The 22,489-nt window shown below is 41.9% G+C and overlaps 1 protein-coding gene across 1 annotated transcript in view; it reads right to left on the reverse strand.

Annotated features, from left to right (window-relative positions):
* WDR7 (WD repeat domain 7) overlaps positions 1–18,238 on the reverse strand; it is a 280,434-nt gene extending 262,196 nt beyond the window's left edge. Inside the window, exons 1-2 of the mRNA XM_090285462.1 lie at positions 18,033–18,238; positions 1,000–1,079 (exon numbers count right to left, since the gene is read on the reverse strand). The gene's annotated coding sequence lies outside the window, so the exon portion shown is untranslated. The remainder of the gene's footprint in view (positions 1–999; positions 1,080–18,032) is intronic.
* Between the last annotated feature and the right edge of the window lie 4,251 nt (positions 18,239–22,489).

Consider the following 22,489-nt stretch of genomic DNA (forward strand, 5'->3'; position numbering starts at 1 on the left):
GGGGACTGGGTTTGGGGAATGTTCAAAGGGTGAAGGCAGAGAAGACTGTCGAGGACATCGGGGCACTGGCTCTCCCATCTCTCCCTGGACAAGGAGGCACCCTTGATGAGACGCTGCATTAGTTCAAAAAATAGGAGGGCTCAGTCTCCATAAAAACCCCTCTAACTCTAGGCGAAACTTTTTGTCATACAGGAAAAATAAACTCTCTACTTGTTCAAGGCCACATTTTTGGGGGTTTTTTTTTTTGAGTTTTGTCACATATAATGGATACCATTTTTTACTGCATGTTCAAATACACTAAAAACCCAAAGTGTGTAAGAAAAAATCTCCATGATATAAGTGAAGTGGTAAGAAGAAGAAGAAGATATCACAGTCAAGGAAAAAGCTTAAGGCCACGACAAGCAAGAGGGGGAGCCTGGCTGGGGTGCGAAGGGGACAGGGAAACCACCCCGCAGTCCTCCTGTGCCAAGGACCCTTCACCCGTTGGCAGAAGGTAAAGAACGTCATTGGCAGAAGGTGATTAAAATTCATCCTTAGCCAGCCAACCTGTGAAAGATGAACCTGACTGAGATGGTTCACGCGGGTCACTGTATAATGTGTTTACATTTAAATTTTATACAAGTCCAGTATATAAAAGCTAATCCTGCCAACTTTATAAGAGAATGCAACAAATTTACACCCCAGGGGAACACAATGGTATTTCCTTCCAGCACAGAAATGTGCTAGTTCTTATTGTCAAGATTCCTTTATATAGTCTAGGTCCTCTTCATCTCTACACAAATTTTAACATCAGCTTGTGAATTTCTGCAGAAAACCCTGCTGTGATCATGATTAGAACTGCATCAAGTTCATGTACCAATTTGATGGAACATCACTGGTGCAAATGTGCATTCTAAGTCCAACGTTACTTCTTAAAGGGATTTAAGGCCAAAGTAGCATGTTTAGCATTTTAACTTCAGTCAAAAATAAAAATAATCATTTAAAGAACAGAGAACTCACGATCAGAAGAGCTGCACTCAGGGCCCGGCTCTTCTATGCAATCTTGAAAAGGTGACCCCTCTGCGTCTCAGCTTCGCCATCTGTAAAAGACGGACAATAACACCCTCCTTTCAGAAAGCTGCCATAAAGACTGAGAGAAACCAAACGTGTAAGGCAACTAGTAAAATACCTAACGCATGGCAGATACTCAGTAAACATTAAAGAAAAACACAGACTTTGCACTTCACATTCTGCTTCCACATCTACTGGTTTCTTCCTGCACTGCCGCTTAATAATTAATAAAGTTGGATTTTTCAGGATGTTAGTATCTTTCATTGACTTTTTGCCACATCAGAAAGGTACTACTACGTATGTTTGTCAAACACAATTCTATTATCTGCAAATATGACAATTCAGTTCTGCATGACTTCATCAAAAATAACACTTCAAATTCCCTCCCTGATACTAAAATAGCTTTCAAATTAAATTCTGATCTCATAATAACAATAATTAGCATACATTTTGGAGCAGATTTCCCAAGTTTCCATTCTGGGCCTATACCATGGCATTACAATGGTAGATTAAAAAAAAAAACACACACACACACACACACACACACACACACAAGAACTATCCAGTAGAGCTTACATACATGCAAACAATTACCACAGAGTGCGTGGCATCAGAAATCTCAAGACCATAAATCATAGGTAAAGACATAAAAGGTGAAAATCCTAACTTGGCTTCAATGAGTCCAGGAAGGATTCTTGGAAGAAATGGTGAGAATGAGTAGCAACTGACCAAGGAAGAGGCACAAGCAATCCCATGGTCTAGGTCCCAGACGTAAGAGATCTCCAATGTTTCTGGCCAGCGAAACTAGCAGGGCTGGCCTTCAGAGCAAAGGGCAGGATGACAAGAGAAGACTGGCAGGTCACCATGTGAAGGACTTGGTAAGCCTTCTTAAGGAACTGGGGTTCAACCTGACAGCAATGGGAAAGGGGTCAAGTGTTTTACTGATAAAATCTGACTATCACGACCCAAACAGAGTAGTAGGGAAAGACCGAGGAAGCACGCATGAGGGCTGGGAGGGTGGAAAGTAAGGGCATAAGTGAGGCAAGGAGGAACAGAGGCATAATCCTGGTCTCAGAGAAATTGTAACTCAGAAAACAATTTCATAAAATGGCACCAGAGAGTTCAACAAAAAGGTCCCACATAAACAGCAAAGCTTCGATCATCCCTCCCCTGTATCAGTGCAAACGTGGGTGAAATTCAGGCCTGGCTCCTGCTGGTTTCCTTTTGTTTTTTACATTTTAGCAGTTGTAGAAGAAAGGCTTTTGTAACTGACAAAAAATAATATGGCTTCTTAATCTAGTAATGGAGAAAAGTTATAGCTCATTAACACCTTACAGATTTTTATTTTGGTGGGTATTTAGACCCATTAGCAGCTCTCTCAAGATGACACTGTAAACTGATCTCAGAGCTCAGAGACACACACAGACCTCCTCATTCCCACTGAAGAAATACTCTTCACCACCCTATATTGTCTTCATTAACCACAAAGTTCTACTTATCAGAAAGCTTCATTCTCCAGTCCATCTGGTTAACCAAGCTTTTACTAGAACACATTCCTCAAAGGAAAGCAGAGTGCAGTATTTATGGATAAAATGATATGCTGTCTGGGCTCAGAGGCACCTGGGGGAGGGGGAGGTCTGAAGGGGGTGGGGGTAAGAAGAATTGGAGGGGATGAAGGTGAAACAGGATCCTAAGTGTGACGGACGGTATGTGTCCACATTGTCCTCGGGAATAAAGGACTTGTTACCCCAGCTGCTGAGAACACTGGGTCGTCAGCCCCACGAAGGATTGTCCCAGCCAACGGGAGATGTCTTGCCCAAGCGCTTGCCACCTTCCAGTGGGGCAGTGCACATCCAGTGACTGATCATTTCGGGGGACATAAAAGCCAGGCCTCCTTGTATCAATTCAGGATAGCACTGGACGGGTCATTCACTCCATCTTCAGAGCTTCCCCAGAGCCAACTGAACTTGCACTGAGACATCAGACCTCATCTTCTCCTTCAAGCCAAACCCGCCTCTGGTCTCCCCTTTTCCTGGGTGTTGCGACCAAGAGCACCAGCCACCCCCCATAAATCTGAGTGCCAAGCTCTGTCTCACAGTCTGCTCACCAGGGAACCTAAACCACAAAAAACAGTGTTGAGCCTCTTCTCAGTACAAGAATATTCACTGCATTATTTATTTTTATACGGTTGAACATTTCTGTAATTGTTAATGGGTATCTGAAAAGAACTTCTATGTTCACCAGTCAGGGATTAGTAAGATAAATTATGACAGAGCCTTACAAAGGAACACTGTACATAAGATATGAAACCATCTCCAAAATATAGTGGGAGAGAAAGGTGCAGTACAGTGTGTGAAATACACTCCCATTTTGGGTCTTAAAAGGGGAGGCATACGTGTATCTATACACATCTCTACTTATACACATAAGAGTACATACAATATTTAAAATAATTCTGTAATGATTCCAATTTTTTTTTTTTTTTTTTTAAATAACCAGTCATGATGACTACCTCTGAAAAGGGAGTCTAAGAGAAATACGAGACTGGGCTAAATGGGAATCCTAACTCCCAGGATAAATCCTTTGGTCTTAAGTCCCCCACACCCACCTTTGGGTATTTCATGGTAAGCAAAAAGGTAGTTCAATAAAGGAATAAATACAATGGCCCTGAGTCACCAGATTCTTTTCTTTTAAAGGTGCACACATGCATACAACATGAACTTTTCAGAAAACGTTGGATTTGAACAAGAATCTGTCTTTAACCTACAATCTTTTCCAGAACTGGCCCCTCTCTGCCATGTGCTCCCTGTCCGAAAGCCCAGGACTCATCGCTCCTGCAACCATGTTTCACTACATTTTCTGCATATGGGTGCAGAACACGTCACTTGGTGTGTAGTTAGTTCTTTGTTTAGAAACTTGTCCATCCCACTAAAATCTGTGTTCCTCACGGGTAAACACAGATAGATCGTCTATCTAAGCCCCCAGCTTCGCTATTTAATCATTATCAAGCAACTGCATTCCCCTGGGATTGGAGGGGCTACCAGCACCTACAATAGTGATGGACTTTTAACAGTGGTCCCGCGCATGACTGAATGAATAAACAGAGAATAACAACTGGCATTTTGTAAGCTCTCACTGTGTGCCAAACAAGATGTTTCTGAGGAAGAACTATCTTTTCTTTTTTTGCTAAATCTAACTCCTCCTGGACTCTTTGGAAGATCCTATGCCCTTAGCGATCCTCTCACTGTCTGCCATTATCATCTGTCTTTCCACTGTACCAGCCTTTGGCCTTCAAACACGTCCGCATCTCATTTTCATCCAAAACGCCTTCATCTGTCACTGGCCCCCTAGGAATCTCTTCCTCTCTCACTCCCTTTCTGTCCCCTCTCCGCTCTCCCCACTACAACCCTCCATTCAAATTACGTCGACATTTTGAAACCTGTGGTCTTTAACTCATTGATTCCATTTTCTCATTACAAAACGTCTCAGTAACCTAGTTCTATCCCCAAACAGACATCTCTAACCAAAGACATTCAAGATCTCCCGCTCCACGAAGAGCGGAACAATTTCTCTGACGTGACGTGCCAAGGCAGAACTCTGCGATGCAGCAGAGAGAAACAACGCCTTATAGGGGAGCCCCGCGGAAAGAGGATGCTTTGTAATTAAGGGGCAGTTGCTACTTATTGTTTCTAAATCCAACCATCTTATTCAGCCCTTACAGTCTCATCCAGCTGCTAGTTCGATAAAGCTGGTCATCTGCTAATCCTCAACCCTCTCTCTTTGGGTTCTGGTACAGCATCCTCTCCCAATTATCTTCTTCCTATTTTTCTCACCATTCTTGTGTGTGTTTGTGTGTGTATATATATGTATACACACATATATATGTAATTTGAATGAAGGGTTGTAGCAGGGAGAGTCAGAGAGGGGATAGAAAGAGAATGAGAGAGGAAGGGATTCCTAGGGGCCAGTAACAAATGAAGGTTGTATATATATATATATATATATATACACACACACACAAAGGCCTAGAAAGCCCTAAGAAAAACTCAAGAAACAAGGGAGGGTCTTTCATCCCTGTTTTTTATTAATTTGGAATTTTTTTTCATTTGATTGCTCTTTTAATAAAAACCTTAAGATGAAAATTTTCTTTCCCCTTGTGATTCTCCTCAATTTCTTATTATGGAAAATTTCAAATATACAAAAAGTTGAAAAAGTAGTAGAATGATCACTCTACAAATAATATCTTGTCATATTTCCCTTGTCAATATGTATTTATGTGTGTACATATATACACACATATGCACATATATACATCTATAAACTTTCTCTGAACCATTTGAAAATAACCTACAAGTCACCCCTAAATACTTTAAAATATAGAGCTTAAAAATAAGAACATTCTCCTTCAAAAACAAAATATCATTATCATAATCACCATTATTAACAGTATAATTTTCTAAGAACATCTATAATCCAGTCCATATTCACATTACTGATTGTCTAAAAAAAGTCTTCTATAACTTTTTTTAACCAGCAAATAAAATATTCAAATTGTATGCACTACATTAGATTATGTCTTTGGTCATTAGTTCTAGAATAGTCCCACCTCATTTTTCTTCATATTAACTTAAAAAAAAAAATGCAAAAAAGAGATTGTCTATAGCATGGCCCATACTTTAGATTTGTCTTTTTGTTTTTTTGAGCAGCAAAGCGAGGCGTTTATTCACAAGTCTGCAGAGTCAGGCGCACGCTCAGCCAGGAGAATGTGCGCTGTCTTATTTTTTTAAATGATGTCATTAACATTGTTCCTCTGCCTCTTGTTTTTTCTATAAACTGGAAGTTGGATCTCAAGGCAGTTCAAGTGAAACATTCTGTGCAAGACTTTCGTAGATGATGATGTATGTACACTTCATTGTGCTTCACTACAGGAGGCGTGTTAATGTCACATGGTCCTACGCTACTTGATTAAGGTAGTGACTACCAGCTATTCCACCGTAACTATTCTTTCCCCTTTAAACTATCAATAACCTATGGAGTGATTCTCTGATAAGCCCATCCTGTTCTGCGATATCCCATGTGATACGAGTGTCCCATGTGATTTCAAAAAGCTATAAAACAGTTAAGACTACATATGAAGAACCTAGCATCAGATAAAAGTTAATTTTTCTACATTGTGTTTCTGTCAAATGCAAAAGTATTTCTATCCCAGAACACAGACATTTTCATAGGAGAGTCAATATTGTCTTGGTCTGTTACGCCCTGTGCCTTAGGAAGGTCTCCTAAGACTTGCCGCCAAAAACAAACTCAAATTCTCTCTCCTGAGGAAAACCACACATGAACGGAAGGAGAGAAACACTACCCTCCTACCAACGGGGAATACGGGAAGCAAGGACTGCACACCACTGAGCTAAATATACTTGCCACAGTTGCAATGAAAGATGAAAGCAAAGTTTTTACTGGTTTATTCAAGCTGTCAGAGATCATTCCAACATCATTTATCACAAGAGTGCATTCAAGTCAAATTCACAGTAAAATGTGATGAAGGAAGTGATCATTAAGATTACAAATCCTCTTTGTGCCTGTGGTTTTGCTACCATTTTATTGAAGACTTGGAAAAAACTGTATCAGATCATGAAAACCGTTTATTACAATGCAATGAGAAAGCTAGGTCCTAAAATGTCCTGAACAAATTACTGAGCTGCTTCCTCAAAGGGTTTTTGGAATCAAAGAGTGGTGAGGGACACACTTTCTGAACACAAAACTTATCACTAAATAGACAAGATAATACTTTCTTACTTAGTTGGTTAAGAAATCTATTCCCAATGAACTTGACATTTTAGGGTTGCTTCATAAAAGGAAGTCCCAGTATTCAGTTTCAAAAGGACATGTGGAATGAGCAGATGGCAACAGAAGACTACACTTATTTCTTATTGCTAAGCCAGCCCTGAGCATGTGAAAGTCAGGTTTTGAAGCACTATAGAGCTATCTGATAAAAAAATGAATCAGTTTTTAAAATGATTCATAGATTTTGAGACTTGATGAATCATGTTTAAAATTTCTGCAGCTGCCATTAGAATGTCTGAACTCTTTTTTTTAAAAAAATTATTTGTTTGTTTATTATTTATTTATTTATTTATTTAAAGAGAGGGGAAAGGAGAAAGAGAGGGAGAGAAACATCTCTGTGTGGTTGCCTCTCACTCACGCCCCCAACTGGGGACCTGACGTGCAACCTAGTCATGTGCCCTGACTGGGAATCAAACCAGCGACACTTGGCTTGCAGGCCGACGCTCAATCCACTGAGCCACAGCAGCCAGGGCTTGAACTCTTCATATGGTCTATCCATGTCCAACCTGCCTCAATTTCCAGAGGTACTGATCAAGCTAAAAGCAAATTATGCCCACTAAGCTTCTACATTTTAGGGAGAACAGATCCCACTTGGTAGAACCAGCTTCAAGTTTATCCTACCACCCACCTCTATTCTCTCCTGCATTTCCAACCATTCCCACCGCGTTCCTTCCCACTGCCATCGAAAGTCTAAACTGAGCACTTAAATTCCTCATCGTTCACAAATTAAACTACCCAGGAGATGACACAAACCTGCTTTCCCATTGTGGAGGCTGAATCCATCAAGTCACGTGTGCCGGCTAAGTATGAAGCTTTGAGAATCACACTGTTTAGGGAAAATCCCAGCTTCCCCACTTATTAGCTGTCACCCTTGAGGAAATATGTAACCTCTTTGCAAGTCAGAATGTCCTCGTCTGTAGCACTGCCCCCCGCCTTACACAGAGACTACAGAAAAACTCTGTGCCTGTCAAAAACTATCCCCCACTGGTAAACCCAATGTTAAATCCTAATCTACATCTTTCTAGACCTACCAGCAGCATTGGGCAGAGTTCATACATCATCTTCCTCAAAACACTTCTTCCCTTGGCCTCCACGTCTTCACACTTCCCTGCTATTTCCCTGGCTTTAGTCTCCAGTTTTCCTGTTTTTTTTTTTTAAACCTTTAAATGTTGGACTTCTCTTCGTTGGCAGCCACCCCTCCCTCAGTGATCCCACCAAGTCTCAGAGCTTTACATACATCTACACATGTGAATGTGTACATCAGCGATTGCCCAATGTATGGCTTGGGGCTCTCTTCTGAACCCCAAACTCACATATCCAACTTTCTATTCAATATCTCCATCTGGAGAGCTAATAAATCCCTCAAACCTGACATGTTCAAAAGTGAGTCTTCTTCCCCCAACCAGCTCCTCCCCACTACCTTCCCCATCTCAGTCAACAGCAACTCCATCTGTATAGTGCCACAGTCCAAAATTCTAGGATCTTCCTGGATTCTTCTCTCACAGATACATTCTACATCCCCATCCATCAGAAAACAACTGGCTCTACCCTCAAAGCACTACATCCTGAACCCAACGACTCCTTAACACCCTCCCTACAGCCAGGCCGTCCCAAACCACCAGCATCTCCCCCCAGGGACAGCATGACAGGTCCTAACTGGTCTCCCTGTCCACCCTGTCCCCTTATAGTTTCAACGTAGCATGAAGAGTGATGCTGTTAAAATAAAAGCACACATTTATTCAGACTCTCCCTGCGGCTTCGTGTCCCACTCAGAGGGGAAGCCGGACTCCACGCATCCGCTTCCCCCCGTGAACGAGGCTGCTGTCCTCTCCCTTGCTTACTCTTCTTCTCCATCCACTCTGATTTTTGGTTTCCTTCCAAGACGCCAGGCAGGGTCTCATTGCAGAGCAGTGTCCCCCAGACTTCCTCACTGCACACTCCCTCACCCCCTGCAGGTGTCTGCATCATCTTCTTTTTTTTTTTTTTTTTTTTTTTTTTCAGATTTAATGTGTTTTATTGATTAAAATATTACATTTGTGCCCCTTTCCCTTCCCTCCGCTCCCCTCCACCCGGTGGCCCCCTCCCTCCAGTTGTCCCCCCCTTTTAGATTATGTCCATTAGTTGTGCTTACAGTTCCTCCCAACCTCTCTCCGTCTATTCCATTCCCTCCTACCATGATCCCCAATTCCTATATCATCTCCCTCCCTCTCCCCAGTCCCCCTCCCTGTTGGCCTCCCCCCACTATGTTTCCCTTACCCACAGTTCCTTTTCCATTCTCGTTGCCTGTTTCGTTTGCCTTTGTTTCATCTCCCTAGCTTCTGTTTTTTAAACCAGTCCCTTTAACTTCTCATATAACAGTGGTTTGGATCTAATGAACTCTTTCAGTTTTATTTTGTCCTGGAAACACTTTCTCTGTCCTTCTATTCTGAATGACAATTTCGCTGGATAGAGTATTCGTGGTTGTAGGTTTTGGATTTTCATTACTTTGAATATTTCTTGCCAGTCCCTTCTTGTCTGTAGGGTTTCCCTTGAGAAGTCAGCTGATAGTCTAATTGGGACCCCTTTGTACATAATTCTTTTCTTCTCTCTTGCTGCTTTTAAGATTCTCTCTTTATCTTTAATTTTTGACATTTTGATTATAATGTGTCTTGGAGTGGTTCTCCCTGGGTCCAGTCTCTTGGGAACTCTCCTTGCTTCCTGGATCTGCAAGTCTATTCCCTTCCCCAAGTCTGGGAAGTTCTCCTTTATTATATTTTCACTCAATTTTTCAAGTTCTAGTTCATCTTCCTCATTCTCTGGCAAACCAATGATTCTTATGTTGGGCCTTTTATAGCTGTCCCAGAGGTTTCTGATCCTCTCATTGTTGCTTGCCATTTCCTCTCGCTGCATTGGTTGACTGCTTGTTCCTTCTCCATATTCCAGTTTGTTGAAATGGACTCTGGATTCCTCACCATCTGTCTCGTATGTGGTTTTGTTCCTTTCGTTATGAAAGTTTTTCGCTTCTTTCATATCTTTTTCCTGCTCTTTTGTGAATTCTGTAAGCCACCTGATAACAATGGCCCAGAACTGAGCCTCTGACAGGTTTCTTATCTGTTCATCTGTCAGGTTCTCTATCTGCTGCCTGGTGAGTTGTGTTACCGGGATTTCTATAGTTGTCTGCCTCATTTTGACAGATGCGTTTTGTTTTCCTGGGCCGGCTGTCGGGGGTACGCGTCACAAATCAGCGACCGCCGGCGCCTGCCTGCCCGCGACCTATTTCGCAGCCCTGTGGTGCTTTCTGTGGGGGCGGGGGTCCAAGATGGATTCACACAGTTATTCAGCTAGGAGACCGGGATCCGTCCTCCCGCCCTCCTGGGCCTCACTGTTCAAGGCGATGCTGCGGAGTCGCGCAAGCCAGGGGCTTGACTGCCTCCAGGATTTTTCGCCGCCCCGCCCCGCCCCGCCGCTCCGCAAACAGCTTTGCCTTCTTTAACTCTTACCTGCCCAAATGGCACCGCTGGTTTATAACTTCATATGTTGGGCTTCCGTGTAGCTTTATTTTCTGGAATTTCTAGTTATCCTTTGTTTTAAAGTAGTTGTATTCCACTATAGTTGTAGAGGGAGACCTAGCGTGTCCGTCTAAGCCTCCATCTTGGCCGGAAGTCCTGCATCATCTTCTTAGCGAGGCTTTTCCTGACCATGATCCACTGCAGAACCCACCATCCCAACAGCATTTTATTACATTTCTCCAGATCGCTTACAATGATTTCACATACCATGTTTTTATTTGTCTGTCTCTTCCACTATAACATAAGTTCCATGACGGTGATGACTTATGTTCGTTTTGTCCTATACTGTGTTCCCAAGGCCTGGGACTTCTGCCATATAAGAGGCACCCAAATATTTACTGAATAAATGAATGAAGTAATGAATAAAGTACATCTGCCTCACTTTTTTAAAAAAGTGGCATCCATTAGCAAAGTACCTCTTGACCGTACATGCGGTGTCTTTCACAGAAGAGTTGCTTATCAATTTTCCTATGACAATGTTAACGATTAATGTCTCCTCCATCAAATTTATTAACATGCTAATTGTTTTTCATCAGCTGAAGGTGTTGCCGATATTCCAGCCTCTTCCATTCTACCTGTGACACATGTACTGTCAGAGAGCTCTTAGGACCCTACGAAGCATATTAGCTGACTCAGTTTACTTTAACTGATCACTGCTACACTCACTAACGCCTGTGAATGCATCACAGACTTTCTTGAACTAAGCAAAGTGGTATTTTATTTGTGTAAATTTTTCATTCCCACTAATAGGGATTTTCATTTGTCTGTACAATATTTGAAGTATTTGGGGGAAAAAGGAGTGCCTTTAGGGAAGACAGTCAAGTAAATAACCTGAGTATGAGAACAGAAGTTAACTAGCACACCATCAATCTGTTAATACTGACATATAAGTTACTAACACAAAAAACAATATATATGTGCTAAACACTAGCGAAATATCTTCAATGAGCTTGAAAGTCCATAAATTACAATTGCTAGGCTGAATGGGAGACAGTGGTTAAGGACTCATGTGCTTACAGTAATTTTCCATTCTAAGAGAGCCTACAGGACAGAAGCCTTGGCACTTCAGAAAGTTGCTCCATCCTGGCCTGACCAGTGCCCTAAGGTTTCACTGCCCCATCGTTCTACAGCTCCCATGTCCCAAGCAAGTATCAGCCAAGATAAAGCAACATTTTCATTAAATGTCACCAAAACAGCTTGGAAAAGATGTCTAATTTTAGTTAAAATATTTAATATTTTGTGAATGTAGAATATATGTTCTTTAATAGAAAAGAATAAATTCCACTGGGACAGGAATTTCTGAATGCAGTCATGACATAGGAGTTCTTCCAGCAAAATCTTTATGCTCTAAGCTACAGTTGCTTTAAGTATCAGATACAGATCAAGACAAATGAACCACACATATGTGGCTCAATTTTTGACTGAACATCACTGTTACGTATCTGTAAGTAGGAACCTAAGGTATCTACTTATTGCTAACAGTGTTTCATTAAGTCACACATAAGCTCTCTGTTGGTTCTGCCTATGATCTATGGCATGCATACATGTAAGATTACTAACTCTTTATATAGTGCAGCAATGAAACGGAAAAAAATGGGAACAACTTACAAACCTTATTGACCCCATACTTCAATCATCAAGTTGATCTGTTCCAACAAAGAAAACATGTGTCACAGAGAAATGTAACAGATAAACCCAGGAATACACTCCCTAGTTCCAAACCTAACTCTACATGCATTAAAATGATTTCAAGACCTGCACTATGGATTTTGATCTTTATCTAGTAGAACATACACACACACACACACACACACACACACACACACATCAGTAACATTTTCTTCTGTCAGCAATAATCCACTTTAAAATGGTAAAAACACAGAGTACTTTTTAAAACTATAAAAAATTTCTGTTCAATCATAAATGGACGGGACAGGATGACCTAATATTATAAGGAGGTCAATTCTCTCTAAAATAAATCAGTAAATTCAATGCATCCTCAATCAAGATTCCAGTTGTGCTGTTTTCAGAAACTCTAGCTCTACAATATATAGAAAAGAATAAAAAATTGAAAAAGCCAAGCCAACTTTGAAAATGGGCAAAGAAGAGAGAACTTGCCCTACCAATATTTAACGCCAATAACAATATTAAACCAGCCATTGGGAAATGCAAATTATGGCCACAATGACCACATCTACTAGAACAGCTAAAGATTTTTTTTTTAATGATAATACTAAATGCGGATAAGGATGCAAAGAAATTCAATCTCTCATATACTGCAGGTGGAAATGTAAAATGGTGTGGCCACTCTAGACAACAGTTTGGCAAAAACAATTTTCTTCAAAAACTAAACATACATTTATTATACAATGCAGTAACCACATTTGTAGGCATTTATGCCAGAAAATGTGACAATTTCTATCTACACAAAAAGTATGTACAAGAATGTCCAGAGGAACTTTATCTGTAATAGCCAGAAGCTGGAAATGGCCCCTATATCAAGGTGAATGTCTAAACAAACTGTGATACAGATATGCATAGAATGGAATACTATATATATTATGCAAACATTTGAAAGAATCTCAAAAATTGTCTTAGCCAACAATTTGAATGAATCTCAATATCAAAAAGTCACTTGCTGTATAATTCCAGTCATACAGCATTCTTGTATCGATAAAATTATAGATACGAAAAACTGATTCGTGACCAGAGGCTGCGGATTAGTAGGAGCAAGGGAGATGGATGTAACAGAAATGGGTAGCGGGAAGATCTTTGTGGTGATGGAACAGTTTTGTGTCTTGATGGCAGTGGTGATTACAGGTATCTACACAGGTGATAAAACTGGCACAGAACTATATACAGGCATTGTATCAGTATCAATTTCTTGATTTTGCTATTGTATCGATACTATAGTTGTATAAAATGTAATCATTGAGGGAAACTGGGTGAAGTTATATAAAATGTAACCATTGGGGGAAACCAGGCCTCTCTACTATTTTTGGAACTTCCTGTGATTCTATAATCATTTCAAAATAAAGCTTAAACAAAATAAATAGGAAGAATTATTCATGTAGGAAATAAATTCAAAGCCATAGTACTAAAATAGCACGGCATTAGAGCAAGAACAAACAAATAAACCGAAGGAACAGAACACAGTGCTCAGAGTGTATACGAGAACTTAACATTCAATATGTGTGGCAACACTAATCTATGGGGAAAGGAGAGAAGGAGGCTAGGAAACTGGCACGCTATATGGAAAATAAACTGGATCTGTAGCTTGTGACATATGCAGGATGGGGCCAAAGTAGGTTTACAGTTTGTAGGGAAAAGAACACAATAACGAACAATAATATAAGAATAAACTCTGTGTTTTGAGTACTCATAACTGTCAACCTACTTTTGCTCCACCCTGTACAGTCATGTGCCCCTTAACAACAGGGATATATTCTGAGAAAGGCGTCCTGTGGACTCCGAGAAAGAAGATATTATACATACCGAGAAGGGCTCCTGGTGGCTACCTCGATTCAAATTTAAGGGGGAAAAAAAAAAAAAGGCAGAGCCTAAGAGCCATTTCTAAACAGAGGCATCTCACATAAACTACACTCCAGGGAGAAGCCTGCAGGAACTGCCTGCCTTCTGCGCAGAACTGCCTGCCTGCACTGTGTTCCTGCCATCTCAATTAGTCCTTATAAAGGAATTCCTGGAGTTGTTTTTCAACCAGTGGGACTGTCTGATCAGAGCTGTACAGCTATATCTCCATCAGCATCTTCACTGACTAATCAGAGCAGCTTCATTATGACCAATCAGGACAGTACTTTTTAGACCAACCAAAGTGCCAAGATTTGGAATCCTCATTCGCATGAGGACAGACCATCAGGGACCAGGGGCGGGGACTTCCCCTCCGGTTTGGAGAGCGCACTTTTCTTCTGCACCAAAGACTGAAGACTGTGTTTCCGAGACTGGAGTTGCAATACCAATAAAGGCTTTGCGGGACCATAGCATACGGAAGGAGCAAAGCAACACAGAGCAGAACAGGCAGAGCAGGGCAGAGCAGGGTGGATCACACATGAGCAGAGCAGAGCTGCCTTGCCCAGGGCTGCCCCACGGCCCTGCTGCTTCATAACTGAGCAGTAACGCTGCTAAACTGTTCCCCAGCTTTGCCGTATCACAGCTGAGCTGTTTATACTGAATTAAGTTTCCTTCTTCATCAAACCCTAAATTTGGGACACCTGTTGGCATTTAACTGGCACCAATGACCATGCGTTGACAGTCCCCAGGCAATCTCATCATTGTGTGAACATCATAGAGTGCATTTTACAACAGATGGTTCACACCTAGGCTATACAGTACAGTTTACTGTTCTGTAGGGAGGAAAAATAATTTCCCTCTATCCTTCTGGGTCCTTGACTGACACATCCCTGTACCGAAAGAGAGGTTAGCAGGAAAAGAACAAACACACATTTAATAACATGTATACCTCCTGTATAGATGGGGTAGACTCATGACCATGGAGCAACTCTTCAAAATGTTCAGCAGAAAAGATGCTGAGGGAGGTAAGCCAGTTATGAGAAGTTACCAGGGAAACAACACTAAGGGAGGGTAAGGCTGTTATACAGGTTCACCAACACTGTCTTCTGCACTGACAACAGTGTCTAAGTAAAGGGTTGTGCCCAGCTTTCAGCAAGGGAGAAACCCTTACAAATGTAAATGTCTTTTACAAGGGGTAACTTATACTTGGTTTTCAGAACTTCTCCCCTGTCGTTGCTTAAAACTAACCAGCCTAAAACAATCCTTATGTCAAAGAGACATATTTAGGGGTGACAAATTCTGTTCCCCTACAGCTTCTGGGTACAAAGCTACACAACATGTCACTGTACCAAACACTGTAGGCAACTGTAACAAAAATGGTAAGAATTCATTCTGTGCTTTGCACTGTGATGTTAAAATGGCTAGGACATCGTTAAGCAATAGGAATTGTCCAGCTGCATTGTAATCTTATGGGCCTACCATTGTATAAATGGTCCATTGGCTGAAACATCATTTCACAGTGCTTGACTGTAAAAAAACACACTCTGGATGTACTGAAGACCTAAAAATTGAAAAGAACACTATGACGTTAGTACATAAAATAGGAAAGTAACTTGGTGACAGAGTTGGGGAACAACTTCTTAAACAAAACCCCCAAAATATAAATGGAATTTTAAAAATTTGATTATATCACAATTGAAGATTTCTGTTCAATGAAGGACATCATGAGAAAAGCTATAGACAAATGACAGACTAGGAACAGATGTACTTACAATATTTAAAGGACTAGTATCTAGGAAATACAATGAACTTCTGCAGGTTAACAAATCTAAAATGGGGAAGGGGATGAAAGGGCAATTTTATACAAGGGAAAACCCATAAAAGATAAAATCATATGAAGAAATGCTCAGTCTCATTAGGCGTACTGATATGTAATTTTAAAATGAGTTTTTACTTCGTTATCTATCAGTCTGGTGGGGATATAAGAATACAAAGGTTCTCATGAACTTCCTGCTGAAGTATAGATCATTGCAGCATGTTCTGGAACACAATCTGGAAGTCTTTCAGTAAAATACGTATATAAATATCCTACGATCCAGCAATTACATTGCTGGATATAAATCTCAAAGAAAACATTATAGAGGTCTAAAAGGTATGTTTATCATTGTACTGTCCACAGTGGTAGGGAAATGAAGGTAATGTGGATGTCCACAAATAGGAGAGTAGACATGAAATATTGTGCTGCAGTTAGAAGCAATAGACAGAGACACAAATAGATCTTTAAAACACAGTAAGGAAATAAAAAAAAATTTTAGAGAGATATATAGCATGACATCACTTCCATAAATTAAAAATGTGTGCACCCAAAACAATATACATTAAGGACACATACAGACAGAAGGATACACATCACACATATTAGAATGGTTGCTTACAGGTTAAGAGCCAAGGGAATGAAGTGGGAATTGGAAACAAAAGACAATGAGTTAAAATAAAAAATAAAAAATAAACAGGAGACATTCCTTAAACAGCTCAATGATGATCATTGAATTGAAAACGATCCTCCTCACCTGAAGTCCAAAACAAGGACACACCACTAAAGCTAAATGTCATCCTGCTCTTCTCATGACAAAGGCACAAACCAGCTCACTACCTTTAAAGTTTTCAACGCTAAAACTGTTACATAAACTACCCCACTTTCTTCACTTCAAAATAGAACTTACATCCAAGATAAAAATAAAATTGTAAGATACAAGGCTCAGTACCTCAAAACTTAAGTTCCCATGGTGATACTCAAATATGGCAAAGCCCAGTTTTGATTTATCTAATTATCACGATCTTTTAAAATTTAGCTACAGGTGGCAATAAAACAATAATAAAGTGTATACTCTAGTTTTGCTGTTAAGTAGGACTCTGGAGCATTTTAAAAGTGAAGATAGCCATTTAAACAAATGAATTTCTCCACCACAAGCTATAATTGAAATTAACAAGGCGTTTTCTATTTACACTTCCATTTTTCCAATTTGAAATGACCATGACCTGTTACTCCGGATGAAATCAGGGCAATTTTTAATTCTCCCTACTAATAAAAGCATTTCGGCACATTATTTTCACCTTTAAACTCCCCTCCACTCCCCTCCTGTCACAAGTTGGTCATGAAGCAAGAAAATTTTTTGTGTGTATAACTAAATTTCAAAAACTCAGTCAAGTCTCATACACCGCTGACTTTTGCCATCTTGTCCGTAAAGCGCTAAGCAATTAACATCTGCAAAAGTCACGACTTGTCTTTCTTGGCTCCTGCCAACTGTTACAGCAAAAGCAATCTGCAACTCTCACTCAATCCTAAAATCAACAGCATCAACAATACCACGGCCCCCTGCGATGTAACTGTAGCTACACTGTTGCAAACCCTAAGTGCCTAGCGCTTGAGAAACTGACAAAGCAAGTGAATCAAAACTGGAAACGCAATTTTTGAATCAAAGGCAAGGAAGTGCTGACTCCAAACTTCGCTTCAGAATGCTGCGTCCCATGTGAGAGAGAGTAGCAAGTATCTTCTTAGACCCAGTCCTAGAGCAAAAGGATGAGAACAGGCAGGTGGCTTCTCAAAGATGAAACTCTAATAGGCATCTCAATACTTCAGACAAGGACAAACTAAAGAGGAGTACCAACAGGTAAGGAGAGACCATATGTAGCCCCCCAAAAGCACATCACCGAAAAACACTTGTCAATAACCACCCACGCATCAGCACTCGCCGCCTCGCCCCGTTTAGATCGCCCTTGAAAGCAGGGCGGTCCCACCTCAAGCCCACAGCCAGTGTCACCAGAAGCAAATGTCACTTACCAGGCCAGGGAGCCCCGAAGACCCGCGATCCAGCGCCTCGCTGTGGGCCTGAACCTGCAGGCGCGGCACAGCACCGAGCTTCCAGCCGCGGAGCTCTGACATCGGGGGCCCCCACCGGGGAGCGGGCTGCGACCCTTGACCCCGAGCCCCATGACCTTCACGTCCCGGGCACATCCCGCCCTGGAGATCCCCCTGGGGAGGCTCTAAAGCCCCCTCCCTACCTGTCACAGCTTCATCTCCTGCCTTGATGTTGTCTGTCGGACCACAGGTGAACGCCCCGGCGAAGGAGCACAAGGCAAGGACGTATCTAAGAAGAGTGTGTGCTGGAAAAATCCGGGTGGGGAAACCTTGGGGATCAAAACCCTAGCCCAGCCGCCGTCTCCCAACCGGGGCTGCAGGATGAAGGTACTGCCGCCGCCGCCGCCGCCGCCGCCGCCGCTGCGGTAAATCAGCTGACACCAGCCTCCACTGCCGTGCCTTTCGCTGCAACTGTCGCAAAAAAATAAGGGGGAAGGAAATGTTCAACGTTACCAAGCACGCCTGACCTAGGCTGGAGCCATGGAGACAGAACGGGGAAGAGGTCAACTGTGGGCAAGGAGCCCAGGGCTGCCATTTTAGTTATGGGAAGTGCGGTCTAGGATCTCTTCTCGCCTCGAATGCCGTTGCTGGGAGGACCAAGATGGAGGGGAGCGTTAAGTGGTATGTGGAGGTGTTTGTCCTTTTGACCACGACGTTGCAAGTTTAGTCTTATGCCCCCGCGGCTCGATCCGAAAGCCTGGAAAGTGTTAGCTATGGAACTTGATTACCCTTCTCCTCTGACCCCCAAACTTAGCGGTTGCCCCACCACAGAGGGCCACACAGAGGAAGAACTCCGCTGCTTGACTAGAGGAAGTCTGACCTTGTGCAACATTCCCGCAGAGGAGAGGGAATGAATGTACGCTCTGTGTGTGGGCAGCAGACACTGCAGCAGGGTGAGCCGTGCGTTCCTCCCGTGAACACAGCCAGTGTCATCAGGATGTGTTGCTTCTTCTGGGCGTCCCCCCCAATTTCCCATATACAAACTAGGCATAATGACCTCGTGGATGTCTGGAGATTAAACGAGCTCAACAAATGTTAATCACTAATTACGTTGCCTAGCTGCCAAGTATTTGTTGAATGAATGAATGAATGACCGTCAAGGGAAAACTTGTGCCATTCTGGTCGGAAACGGTCAGTTCCGTTAAAAAGATAGAAAATATCTTTATCCCATGGCTTTGTTTTTCCTTTACAATCTCATCAATGGGTTTGTAGGACATGTAAGAATTACATTGTAATCCTCAAAAGTTTCTGTGTATTCGAATCAGCTGGGGAACTTGTTAAAACGAAGTTTCTGATTCAATAGGTTCAGAAACCTCGGTAGATTCAGTAGGGTCTGAGATTCCCCATTTCTAACAAGCTTCCAGGTCATGCCCATTACGACTGGTCCTTTGGACCACAGCTTGAGCTGCGGAACGCTGTTGCACAGGCCTGAAGCAGGGGGTTAGGGTATTAGAACAAAGCAGAAACAACTGCTTCAGACTGGATAATGTCCTTGCTAATTTGACAAAAGCCAGGTGAAGTGTTGGTTTTGACAAAAGGCTTTAATTAATTATTCAGCAGTTTATTATTGAAGGTGCAATTTATTATTCCTGAAAATGACAAACTTTCCCTCCCCCGCCCCTCCAGCAGCACATCACACACCCATCAATGTCCTGGGTGGCACACCCCCTTTTCTTTCACTAGGCATTTGGCATCCTTTACACTTCTGATGTTTCTTATTTGCTGCATCTGTTCATTTGTAGAGACCAGCTCTTCTTGTCACCATAATGAGAAAATCTAAAAATGTTGACCACTGAAATCAGTAGAAGACTGAAATCAATCATTCTGAAATTGTCTTATAATACGAGCTGAATTTCTATGTTTTCTTTCTTTCTTTTTTTTACTTTTAACTAACTGCCTTACAATCGGATGAGTTAGGATGGGTGGGGGTGGGGGAAGAAGCAGGGAAGTGATGTTAAATAGAAGAAATAAATCTAGCCTTCTGGGTTCAATGTACTCACTCCATCTGTTGTAATAATGAGTACATTTCAAGTTCATAATCTCCTTTATAATTTATAAGCACCTTTTGGAAATATAGGAACACGGAATGCTTATCACAGGATAATCTTTGGTTACATTAAAGCTAGGTTGCTTTGTAAATGAAATCTATAAGATTTCTTTCCTAGATAAAGTTGACTCTTGTGCATTGAACATTTCCTATGTTTCAGTACCTTCCTAAGAATACAAAGCTTAATGGGAACATTAATGAGAAGCTTTCAGATGGCTCTCTCTACCAAGTTTACAAAATTTATTGCTAAAGTCCATATACAAGTATGTGTGTGCGATCACCTGACTGTAGGACTAACATAAATATTCCAACATTAGTGCATAAAATGCTTTTGGTTCAGAAAAATTCACACATTTTTGTACACACATATATCTATTTACTTGTACAAACTTTCTGAAAATTAAGAGTTGTAACTTCAGTTGGATGATATTTATTTTAGTAACTTATTTATTTCTCTAAACTGGAGGAAATGTACAAAAATCCTAAAAGATTTAAATAATCAATACATTCAGTTCAATGTGTGTATTTATTGAAACTTAACTGAAAGCAATGCTGAGAAAGGAAGAATTTGGCATGGTTAGCTTCCATAAAGGAAGGCAGACTGCTTCACACCAAGACTTACAAAATAGGGAATTCCCTGAATATTGGAAAGTGTGTTGGATGCTGAGCATCCAAAAAGAATGACAAATGCCTACCAAAATGTATGGCTACATACAGTGCAGTATGAAAAACATATCACATAAAGAGTAATAGAAAAAAAGAAATAAATTACTTCTAGGTTGGGGTGAGGAGAAATAATCGCATCTGATTTTAGAAAAATGGATAGGATTTGGAATGGGAAGAATTGGGAAATGAAAATAACTTTGTTGCTGATACTGTGAGAAACGTTCATAATAAATCACCGGGACACAGGACTTCAGCAGCAAAGTGAGGCATTTATTCACGCGTCTGCAGAGTTGGGTCCACAGCCAACCTGGAGCATGTGCGCATGAAGTAGACAAAGAAAACTGGTTAGCTCCTCCTCCCTAAAGCGATTAGCTCCCGCTCCCCTCTCCCTCTTCCCCATTTCTCCATTACTGGTTAATCCGGGTTCACAATCTAACATAATTAACTACTTAACTCAGGGTGTGATTAACTAAGGGTAATCTAGTTATAGGTCTATCTCCAATTTATTTGCAAAGTTATCTAGCTACATCTTCCCATTCCTCTGTGTTTGGTGACAACAATCTTCCTCCTTCTGATCCCAGAGATATGTTTGAGGAGCTGCAGAATGTCGTTTCCTCGCCCCCTTTCCATGATTCATCTGTTCATTATCTCCTGCTGGTTTGAGAGTCACTGGCTTGCTTCTTTATTCCTAACAATACTGAAATGTAAAACATGGGTATATACAATAAACGGGAAGTTAAACTGAGGAGGGGTACAGGGGACATGAAGTAGAGGTAGTAGGGGGACGCATATGAGGACTTAGCTGTTTCTGCTACATGAGGGACCCCTTCAGCAGTCGGTCTTTGCCCTGGAACTCTCTTTTCGGTCGATACAGTCTCTGTCAGTTTGACCTGGACAAGGTAAGACTATTCTTAGGCATAGGACCTGGGTTCTGGGAATCCAGGCCTGGTTTTAGCAAGCCCTCATAGTGACTGCTGGTGTCAGGGACTGCCTAGCCCCCAGTAAATCTGCTGCCCTGGCGCCAGTGAATGCTGTGTCCTTCAAAGGTATCCTTATCTTCAGACAGGAATTTAGCAACCTCTCTCTTCTCAGAATCAACTCCTGCTCCCCCACCTGAGCTATGTGCAGAAAGTCCCTTCAACCCCCCCTGCCCCTAGCTGCCCTAGACTCATGTGACCATCAGGAGAAGGCAACTGTCCAACTGCCAACCTGCTGGCTGTGCAAGGGGGCAACCAGCCCATCTTGTACTGCTTACGTCTTCCAAGTCTCAGAGCTCCTTAAAGGTGCACTCCGCCCTGCCCGTCGCTGCTGGCGTCTGTCCTGACCCCAGCCTGCCATGTCGCAGACTCAGTAAGCCGTCTTGTTCAGCATTTGCTGACCTTCTCTACCTCCCCTGAGCCCCTGAAACCTAACAATTATGAGAGGACTTGAATGCCCTTATAGGCTTTTTTTAGACTTTATTCCAAAAGCAATAGAAAGCCACTGAAGGCTTTTAACCAATGCATGGAATGATGCTCTCCCTAACAGCATTATAGCAACGTTTGTTTTTATTGCTGCATAAGAAGTTAGCACAAATTTAGTGGCTCGAAGCAACATGCGTTTATTGCCCCACAGTTTCTAGGGGAAAGGAGTTCAGGCACAGCTTAACTGGGGCCTCTGCTCATGATCACTCAGGCTACAACTGAGGTGTCAGCCAGACCACATTCTCACCTAGAGACTTGACTGGGGAAGAATCCGAGTCCTGATGCACTGGGGCTCATTCATGTCTTGCAGTCGTATGACAGAGGGCATGGACCCCAGGTCCAACAGGCTACCCACGGAGCCTTGCCACATGGGCCTGACCGAAGGCTCTCTCACAACATGGCAGCTTCTTCAGAGCCAGCAAAG

This window comes from Furipterus horrens, unplaced genomic scaffold (assembly GCF_987537825.1).
Source record: "Furipterus horrens unplaced genomic scaffold, mFurHor1.1.pri manual_scaffold_8, whole genome shotgun sequence".
Lineage (NCBI taxonomy): Eukaryota > Metazoa > Chordata > Mammalia > Chiroptera > Furipteridae > Furipterus > Furipterus horrens.